This window comes from Silene latifolia, chromosome 11, assembly GCF_048544455.1.
Source record: "Silene latifolia isolate original U9 population chromosome 11, ASM4854445v1, whole genome shotgun sequence".
Classification (NCBI taxonomy): Eukaryota; Viridiplantae; Streptophyta; class Magnoliopsida; order Caryophyllales; family Caryophyllaceae; genus Silene; species Silene latifolia.
In genome coordinates, this window is record NC_133536.1 from 167,009,800 (window position 1) to 167,020,197 (window position 10,398).

General features: G+C 36.5%; 1 long non-coding RNA gene across 4 annotated transcripts; it reads left to right on the forward strand.

Annotated features, from left to right (window-relative positions):
- Positions 1-4,608: 4,608 nt before the first annotated feature.
- On the forward strand, positions 4,609-9,503 carry LOC141612056 (uncharacterized). Of its 4 annotated transcripts, none has more exons than XR_012528958.1 (10): positions 4,609-5,059; positions 6,685-6,929; positions 7,174-7,427; positions 7,529-7,633; positions 7,722-7,972; positions 8,066-8,241; positions 8,403-8,449; positions 8,543-8,620; positions 9,007-9,108; positions 9,275-9,503. It is a non-coding gene; the product is annotated as an uncharacterized LOC141612056 (long non-coding RNA). The 4 variants fall into 4 exon arrangements; XR_012528955.1 differs by having other exon boundaries at positions 4,611-5,059; positions 6,685-7,089; XR_012528956.1 differs by lacking the exon at positions 4,609-5,059 and adding an exon at positions 5,173-5,260 and having other exon boundaries at positions 6,685-7,089.
- Positions 9,504-10,398: the final 895 nt, after the last annotated feature.

A 10,398-nucleotide genomic window follows, 5' to 3' on the forward strand; every position in this document is an offset into this window, starting at 1 on the left:
TGTTTCCATTATAATGGGAAGGAGCATTATAGGAGGAGTTGTCCCAAATACTTGGAGGATCTCAAGGAAGGGCGTGTGACGCCTATTGTTATGATTTTCTCTCTCTATGTGATAGACGTTAATTATGCTTGCACTTCCACTTGGGTACTTGATACCGGATGTGGCTCTCACCTTTGTAATCATTTGCATGGTTTAAGGGACGTGCGAGCACTAGCAAAACGTGATGTGGATCTCTGCATGGGTAATGAAGCTAGAGTAGCGGCCGTTTCCGTGGGGACCTATGTGCTCACTTTAGCTAGTGGTCTAGAGTTGTATTTAAATAAGTGTTATTTTTTACCAACTTTAACCAAGAACATCATCTCCATTTCCGCTTTAGACCCGGAAGGCTTTTGTTTTATGATTAAGGACAATAGTTGTACTTTTTCATTAAATGATGTGGTTTCTGGCAAGGCCATTTCAATTGGAGGCATTTATGTTTTAAATGATGTTAATGGCATTTATCATGTGGAAACTAAAAAGCTCAAAATGGGTGATCCAAACGAATCCTACCTTTGGCATTGTCGTTTAGGCCACATAAACGAAAGACGCATTAAGAGACTTGCTTCATCAAAAGTGCTCAAACCATTTGGTTTTGAATCTTATGGTACATGCGAGTCTTGCCTTCTAGGCAAGATGACTCGTGCACCTTTTGCGGAAAAAGGGACACGAGCTAGTGAGGTTTTGACTCTCATACATATGGATGTGTGTGGACCATTAACCATTACCGCTAGAGAAGGTTTTCACTATTTCATTACTTTTACTGATGACTTAAGTAGATATGGGTATGTCTACTTAATGAAGAACAAGAGTGAACCTTTTGACAAGTTCAAAGAGTTTTAAAATGAAGTAGAGAGCCAATTGGATAAAAAGATTAAGACCCTACGATCCGATCGTGATGGTGAATATCTAAATTATGAATTTGATTAACACCTAAACGATTGCGGTATAGTATCACAATGGACTCCTCCTGGCACACCACAATTAAATGGTGTGGCTGAAAGGAGAAACCGAACTTTATTAGACATGGTTCGGTCTATGATGAGTCTAACCGAGCTTCCTGAATCGTTTTGGGGTTTTGCTCCCTTGTCTGCAATATTTTCACTAAATCGAAGCCCGGCTAAAGCGGCCGATAAGACTCCATATGAGATATGGACAGGGAAAATCCTTAATTTGTCATTCATGCGTATTTGGGGTTGTGAAGCGTACGTCAAGATCAAGTCTGACAATAAGCTTGCACTCAGGTCTGACAAATGTCTTTTTCTAGGATATCCAAGGGAAACACATGGCTATTACTTCTATAATAAACACGAGAACAAAGTGTTTGTGGCTCGTGATTTTTGTCTTCCTAGAAAAGGAGTTTATTTCTAGGAGACAGAGTGGGAGAAAATTTGAACTTGACGAAGTTCGAGAGCCACAAACCAAGAATGAGGTAGAGGAGAATGTGGAGGATAGCATTCCCTCTTCCTCTGAAACGGTAATTGTTCCTAGAAAGTCATGTAGGATTTCTAATCCACCTGACCGCTACCTTGGTAACATCGAAGAGGATGGTGTTTTATTACTTTTAGAAAGTGATGAACCCACTACCTACAAATCGGCCATATCTAGTCCCAACTCCTCGCTTTGGCTTGAAGCCATGCGGTCCGAAATGGATTCCATGTACGAGAACCAAGTATGGGACTTGGTGGATTTACCTAAGGGAGTGCGACCCCTTCAGTGTAAATGTATATATAAAATTAAGCTCGGCATGGATAAACATGTAGATGTTTACAAAGCTAGATTGGTGGCAAAAGGTTTCACCCAAGTTCATGGTTTACACTATGACGAAACCTTCGCTCCAGTCGCTATGCTTCGGTCCATTAGGATAATCTTAGCGGTTGCCGCATTTCATGATTATGAGATTTGGCAAATGGATGTCAAAACCGCCTTCTTGAATGAGATTCTAGAAGAAGAGGTGTACATGATACAACCTGAAGGTTTTGTGGATACATCTAACCCTAAGAAGGTGTGTAAGCTTAAAAAGTCCATATATGGTCTTAAGCAAGCATCTAGGAGTTGGAATCATCGCTTTGATCATGTTATTAAACAATACGGTTTCACTAGAAATGTGGAAGAACCGTGTTTATACATGAATTTTAATGGGAGTAAGGTTGCATTCCTTGTCTTATATGTGGATGACATATTGCTCATCGGGAATGATGTTCCATCGCTCACTTCCGTAAAGGAGTGGCTAGAGAAACACCTCCAGATGAAGGACTTGGGAGAGGCACAACGAATCTTGGGTATCCGAATCTATAGGGATAGATCCAAGAGGATACTACCATTGAGTCAAGAAGCTTATATTGACAAAGTTCTTGACCGGTTCAATATGAAAGACTCCAAGAGAGGATTTCTACCTATGGGCCAAGGGATTACTTTGAGCAAGTCACAGTCTCCCTCCACTCCTAAGGAGATTGAACACATGAAGACCGTCCTTTATGCTTCCGCTGTTGGGTCTATCATGTATGCTATGATTTGCACTCGTCCCGACGTTGCGTATGCCTTGAGCATGACAAGTCGTTATCAAGCCAAGCCTGGTGAGAGTCACTGGATAGCCGTAAAGAACATCCTTAATTACTTGAGAAGGACTAAGGATTCGTTCTTAGTGTTTGGAGGAGAAACTGAGTTGCGTGTAAGAGGTTACACGGACGCAAGTTTCCAAACCGATCGGGATGATATAAAATCCCAATCCGACTATGTGTTTATGCTAAATGGAGGAGCTGTTTGCTGGAAGAGCTTCAAGCAAAGCGTTACTGCAGATTCTACAACAGAGGCTGAGTACCTTGCAACGTCTGAGGCTGCGAAGGAAGCTGTTTGGATTAGGCAATTCATGGAGGGACTAGGAGTAGTCCATTCCGCTGAAGATCCGATCACTCTATATTGTGATAACAGTAGAGCTATTTTCAAGCCAAAGAGCCGAAGTCTAGTAACAAATCTAGACACATTGAAAGGAAATACCATGTAATTAGAGATTATGTGGAAAGGAAAGAAAAATAACATTCGTAAGGTTTGGGACAGATGATAATATTGCTGATCCTTTAACCAAACCTTTATCAAAGGCTAAGCATGATGGTCATGTCGTCGCAATGGGATTGAGACGAGTACCAGATTTTCTTTAGATTATGGATATGTAATAATTGGATAGTGTATCTCTTATTATATATATGATAATCGCATTCATTGTTTTTGTATTCATTTTTGAATCTTTTATTTAGTATGACTAAATTTTTAATACCTTGTATATCTGAATAAGTTGTGGAGACAATGTTGAACAATATTCAAGTGAATAAGTTGAACATTGTATTTTGTCCCTAGTCACTTAATGAGGTGACGTCTCGGAGTGACTAGATTGTAAGTCGATTGATGGTTGTTCAACACCATAAGGTCATACGTGATGACTAGTAGATTACATCGGCAGAGTGTGTGACACTTTACCGGACAGTGATCATTTAGAGAGTCGATTATTTTGACTGGAGACTATTATCTGAGCAAGTGCAGTTTTCGAGTGACTTTGGTTTTTGTCCAGGGTCGTGCCGTGAAAGGAGGCCAAAGGGCATTTACTAGGTCATGGTGATCTGTATTGTGCAATAGGAAAGATAGGGCGGACATGAATTGTCCACCCACGTTGGGTTAATATATCTCAAGGCCACTCGAGGAGTTAAGACTACAAATGCGTGGCCACGCTCGGAAGTAATCTGTGAGAGATTTTTCCGGTCAGGTAGTCACACTCCTGATCGAGAAAACCACTCGCGATATGTTCATGTGCAAGTGCGACCTGAAAGACACCTTGCATTGAGTGGGAGATTAAAAACGGACAAGAGAATTGGTAGCGCACACCTTTGTGTCGGACAAGTGGGAGATTGTTGGAGTTTGTGTCCTGTACAATAGTGCGTTTACATAATAAATCTCATTAAAGAAATATCATCAGATATTTATTTATTTGATCCTCGTCAATTGATTAACGTAAATCGATAACGGTTGGCTAACTAGAGTTTGACGTTATTGTCGTGAGACGGCGGTGATCAACTGACCCCTTTCGGTCACACCTAAAGTAACGAAACCCAATTGACAAATAATTAATTGTATGAGATGCAATTTATTTAGTCCCTTGATAAATAGACTAAAAAGTTAGTCGATATAGAGAGATATTGAGTTGTGAACTCGAGGCGCGGAAATTATTATTTAATTATGCGATAATTGAATAATAAATTTTATGAGACGGGAATTAATAATTAAGCAGTTAATTTTTAAGATAGGTACTAATTGACTAATGTGATTAGTATTGGAACGTAAAATATATGTGTAGCTGTACACGTATATTTACGGAGTGTTTTAGACAATATTAATCGGGAAGCATTTAAACATAAAACGATGTTTAAATAAAATATACACGTATTTGTGCGACAAATATAAGAACCAAAATGGACCCGTAAATGAGTAATATGGACCGTGTAATTTGTGTATATGGTTGTGTGCACAAGACACAAACATGACACACTTGTGCATGCCTTTTAATCTAATTGGTGGTGCATCTTTCCATTGCTTTTGTCTATTCTATGCATCAATTCATTCGGCATAATAAATACAACTTAAATCCCTCTCTTACTCCATCCAACCGTCCTTCCTTCCTCACTACTACAACATTTTTGTGTTGTTTTATTTTTCCACTCAACTCAACAAATTTTGCATGTGTGGAAAATAAATTCATCTCTCTAAAATTAATATAAATATTTTACTAAGATTGTAAGTAATCAAAAATAAAATAAATACTAAGTGTATTAGTATTTACATATTATCAAGGGTTAAATTTAACAAGTATCTAGTTAATATTTGTTAGATTATTGGGTATATGTTCTTGGGTGCTTTTTGAAGGACATCTTCTAATTTGGAGATTTGGTAAAGGAGGATCTTCCATTTTTCTTTAGCACAAGAACAATCAAGTTAGGAGATCTTTATTATGCCAATATTTACCATAGAAATCAATGTAAGGAAATTATTTTTCCTTAATCTTTATTATTATGTTTTTATATTAGCATGAATGTTACATAGATCACTAAAATAATATTTTATGAGATAACTTATTTTTAATTAGAGAGTCTAATTAGGATCTATGATCTTTCACAAGGGACATACCCCTTCATCTAAGGACCTTTCGTCGCAAACGAAAGATTTGATAAGTGAAATTGTAAGTAACTAACTATTTCTTTACATTTTGAGTTGTATTTGTTGTCCAATGTCTTATGTAGTGTTGTAGTGTATGAGTTCAACTTATGAACACTTTATGAGAAGATAGGGGAAATTAGGAGAGTAAGGAGCTTAACTCTTAGCAGCTGGCACTTTTGAAGATGAGATTTTGTTTTGAGCTGGTGTCTTGTGTTTATGTTGATTAAATTGGTTGGCTTTATTATCTGGATGGCTAGGATGTGTCCATATCTTATTCTCCTTTTTGCAATAAGACTAGATCTCGATAATGTTGGACATTTCTATTACACATCATTCAATATACAATATACTTACATTTGATTATGAACTTTTGAACTTAAGCCTTAGCTGCAGTTGAGGTGAAGGGAGGGATCTGAATCAAGGTTTAGCTTAATCCCACTTGTATGTAATACTCTGAAATGGACATCAGTCCCACTTTTCGTGTTACTGTAGTTGCTTTAGTGGAGTAAGTAGCTCTAAGCCGCAAATGAATAATGACTAGTGTGTGATAATAAGACATCAGCTTTTTAGTCACTGTAATTGAGAGTTGATTGAGAAATTGGGTTACAGTTGTGTATTAGTTAGTATCTCTAGTGACATATTTATCAGGAGCTTTAGGACCATACTATTTTTATTAAGATATACATACTCTTCTTTTTCTAGATTTGATTATGATATCAACCGTCCTAGTGAATTCATCATGTCGCCTATTAGAAATACATAATAACACATTCAGTAAGAGCGAATTGTGAATCGGTCAGCGAATTTGGTAACCATAATTTATACATAGTACTGGACTTGGTATGAACCTCATGTTTTGGTGACTTAATTGCTTAGTTTACTAGTGTTCAAATTTCTGAGAGTTTGGAGTAAAGCCTGCTACAACATGGTAATCTTCCATCATAAGGCTGTCTTATCCTCTTCTGCTTTCTCCTTGTTTGGTACTTCTATAAACTTATCCTACATGATATGACACCGAACTTGGACGCGACTTTGCATCTTCAAGTGTTGTGTCTTTTGCAGGAAGAGCTTCAAAGCTCCTTTGGAAGTGTTAGAATTACCAGATTGTAGTCTAATAGTAGATGCTTAGTTTTCAACTTTTGATTGTTGTTGGGTTGTCCCTGTTGTGTTTTGGGGACACCTGGTAATTGACATTTCAGGTGGCACCCATTTTATTAAGTGCTGCTTCCAACTAACTGATCGTCTATTTGACTCGACTCACAAACACCTGAAACACATTCCTATTTCTGGGAGGAGTCAATATAGTCTTAGAATTTACGCTATTTTATTTAGTTAACTTTGCAAGTCCTTAAATATTTCCTTTGTTGCGCTATTTGTGGTTTCCCCAGAAATTTAGTGAATAATTAGTTTTCGTCTAAAATATTAACCATTTTTTCATGTGAGCAGAGTTATTGGGAGGAGATGTAGAGAAAAGGGGAGTTTGTTCCTTCTGGAAGAGAAGATGTGTTGGTTAAGGCAACGGAAAAATTTGACCGACCTGGATTCATAAGAGGAGTTGGAGGCTTAGTTAGTCGTTCTAGCTTTTTTGGAAAATCAAATAGTCCGGGAGTTAATAAGAAGGTGTATACGGAGGATGATTTTAGGCTGTTTAAGGAAGAGGTGAAAAAAGATTCAATGGTTGATGTACAAAGGTTGGTAAAACAACATGTGTCAGAACTTTTAAAGTCTCATCTCGAATCGAAGTCATTAAATGACAACGAAATTACAAAGACAACGAATGTCTCCTCCTCTCCCCTTCTTGAGGGTAGTTGTCATTCTACCAAGCTTAATGATCGCTTCCTTGAGATAGAGGTATATATGTATAATATGAATAACCATCTTATATTTCTAGTTGTTTAGATAAAATTTTACATTTCATTTTTACTATTCTTATAGGGTCCCGTCCCTTGTCGGCTGGCTGTATTTGTTGGTGAGACGAGGAACGTTATTGCCGAGGGAACAATATGGCCATGGGTAGAAGGTAAGATGGTTCACAATACACCATTGACCCGTCAAAATGCTCACGTGTCCATTGATAATATCAAAAATGGGAAGGCACTACTTCCAATTCCGTGGGATGAACGGTTGGTGAGGTCATTGGAAGCTTTGCACAATGGCCTAAATCATTGATTTTATTAGGAACTGACGAGGTAATAAAATGTGCAATTAATTTATTAGTTATTATTTTTGCAACTATCAAGAAGCTAATTAAGTGTAGTTTTTAAAGTGTTGTATTAATTGTAATTGCTAGGATGATCTTAAGGGTAGAGACAAGGTTCAAGAGGCTAAGACTACTAAAGACAAGATTAATCCAGGAAAGATAAAGCCGTCTGGTGGTGGTAGCATGGACGTTGAGGTTGCTCCGGCAGTAATGAATCTCTTAGTAGTTGGTTCTTAAAACTTATAATTTTCCTTATTTGGTTTTTAAAACTTATAATTTTTAGGTGAAGTCAACAAAGAACAAAAAGGGGCCTTTAAATCAGGACGAGTTAAGTCATTTGGATTCCCACTGTTAGAGATTGGAAGACATGATCTGTTCTGCTATTTTGGGAAAATATTCATTGTTTACTATACAGATTAGTGAGTTAGTCTATTCAGACAAAAGTCCGATTAAGCTGATAATCGTGTTTGATGACATTAGAGAGATGTTCAGATATGAATGGTTAAATATATCCATACTTCAACTCTGGAGAAGGTATCACTTTTCTCATAATATTTCAATTAAATCTTTCTTTACAAATGTGTGTATTTTATATACTTAAATTTTATTTTCATTATAATAATGTAGCTTCTTATATGATTATGGGACACAACGTGGAGTGACGGAAAAACTAGTTGGATTTTGGTGTCCCGATAGACTTTGTACATATATGCATCCTTCGGTTGAGATGGAGAGATACTTAACTGAGGCTTTAAAGAAGCAACAAGATAAGAGATATGTGATGGATGCTTTTTTTTTTAGGCGTGAGTATTACAATTTTTTTCTTGCATTTTATCAATTTTTTTTCGTTTACATATTTTTTTACTTAATTAAAGGATTTATAAGTTCTGTTATTTGATATAGCTCTCATTGGATATTGGTTGTATTTTGTATTCGAGATAATATTGCATATATTTTTGACTAGGATAAAGCGACAAAGAAGACATGGCAGATAAAAAGTTGCTTATCATGGTAAGTTCAATCGATTAACCACAATAAATTATAGTTATATTATGTATGAATGTCGATAATATGATTACATTTCATGTATTCAATTAATTTCAGTGCATGGAAAAGGTATTCTTTTAGGGCGGGAACGCGTGATATGTTAAAAAAAATGAACTCCAGATAAAAATGATTAAGGTATGAAGTTTTTCTTAGAAATTCAATTACGCCAACTACTACCAGCCACCTCCTATTTTTGTTTTACGCGTGGTATGTTAAAAAAATGAACTACTCATGGATAGACTCTCTTGAAGCAGAACTGGTGATACTATTTAGCGATACTTAACGATGTAGGTTTTTACAATTAGTTGTTTTGCCTCGATCAGAATCTTGCCCTTTTTTGCGCCTTTGTCTGGAGTGTATTGCTTTATACGAAAACGTGTTAACTTGTGACTATAATGCGTACTAAGTCATTTTATTTAATTATTATAATTATAATTTATTACCTTATGAATGTAGTATATTTGGTTTAGATTATATGAGCTCAGAGTCTTTACTGAACTCTTATTTTTGTATAAATATAGTGCCCTTAACAGCCAGGAAATTATGAGTGTGGTTATTATGTTATGAAGTGGATGTATGATATTACCGTACGCTATGCATCAGCGGAGGACGACATAGAAAAGGTACTTGCTTTATTCTCTCAAACAATATTTTTGATTTCACAAACTCCCAAACGGGGTTATTCATTCATTGTTTTGAAAGTTAATATTCCCACAATTCACAAACTCATATGATTTGTATTTTTTTTTAAAACGCATACATTTTCCTAAGTCTCTGTCTTTTATGTAGTGTGTTTCAGGTGCGGAAATGACAATTGAACAAATGAATGAGATTCGAGAGCTTTGTTCGCTTTATTGTGTAAAGAACGTCTAATGTATGGTTTGATTTGATTCGTAGGACTTCCAATTGAAAACATTTAACATTTTGTATCGTAGCATTTAGTAGTGTTTTAACTACTTTTATGAATGGACGTAACGTATGATATTTTTTGGTATATAATAAATGGCTGTGTTTGTTTGAATTGTTGGAAGCAAAGCTCATGTTGCTTATTAGCGTATTATATGTAGCATTTAGTGGCGGGTGTAAATTATTGAATCCGTATTGCCCTCATGAATTATCGGAAGTATAAGCATCAGTTTTAGATGTTTTAATAAACCGATGTTAATGGAATGCATCTTAAAATTTGGTACATCGGTTATTGAGTACAACTGATGTTAATGTAATTATAAGTTACATCGGTTACTAAGTACAACTGATGTTAATATCATGAAAAATACGTCGGGTTTATTCATAAACGATGTCAATAAATATTTGTTTACATCGGTTTTAATGGGGTGAGAGCTGAGGAGGTTCACTACATTCTGAACATCTCTGGGTTCAGAGAGGGACACCTTCCTTTTAGGTATTTAGGGATACCCATCTCTCATAAAAGGATGGCCATTGGTGATTGTTCTAGACTTGTAGAGAAAGTGGTGTTGAGAATCAGAGGTTGAGGGGCCAGAAAACTTAGCTATGCTGGGAGATTGGTCCTTGTTCAGGCTGTTTTAACACAATTGCATACTTTCTGGGCACGCATTTTCCTTATTCCTGTGACTGTTCTTGATAGAATAGAGAGGATATGCAAGAATTACTTGTGGGGTGGCTCTGAGCATTTCCACAAAATTCCTAATGTTGCTTGGGAAAAAGTCTGTTGTGATAAGAAGTATGGAGGACTGGGAATTGTTCATTGCAGGAAGTGGAACATGGCTATAATGGTCAAATTTGTTTGGTGGTTGGTTTCTAAGGCTGATCATATGTGGATCAAGTGGGTTAACCTTATTTACATTAAGGGGCAAGACTGGCTTTCTTACATTCCTTCTGTTCAGTCTAGTTGGTCTTGGCGTATGATTTGCAAAACTAAGGAGAAATTGAAG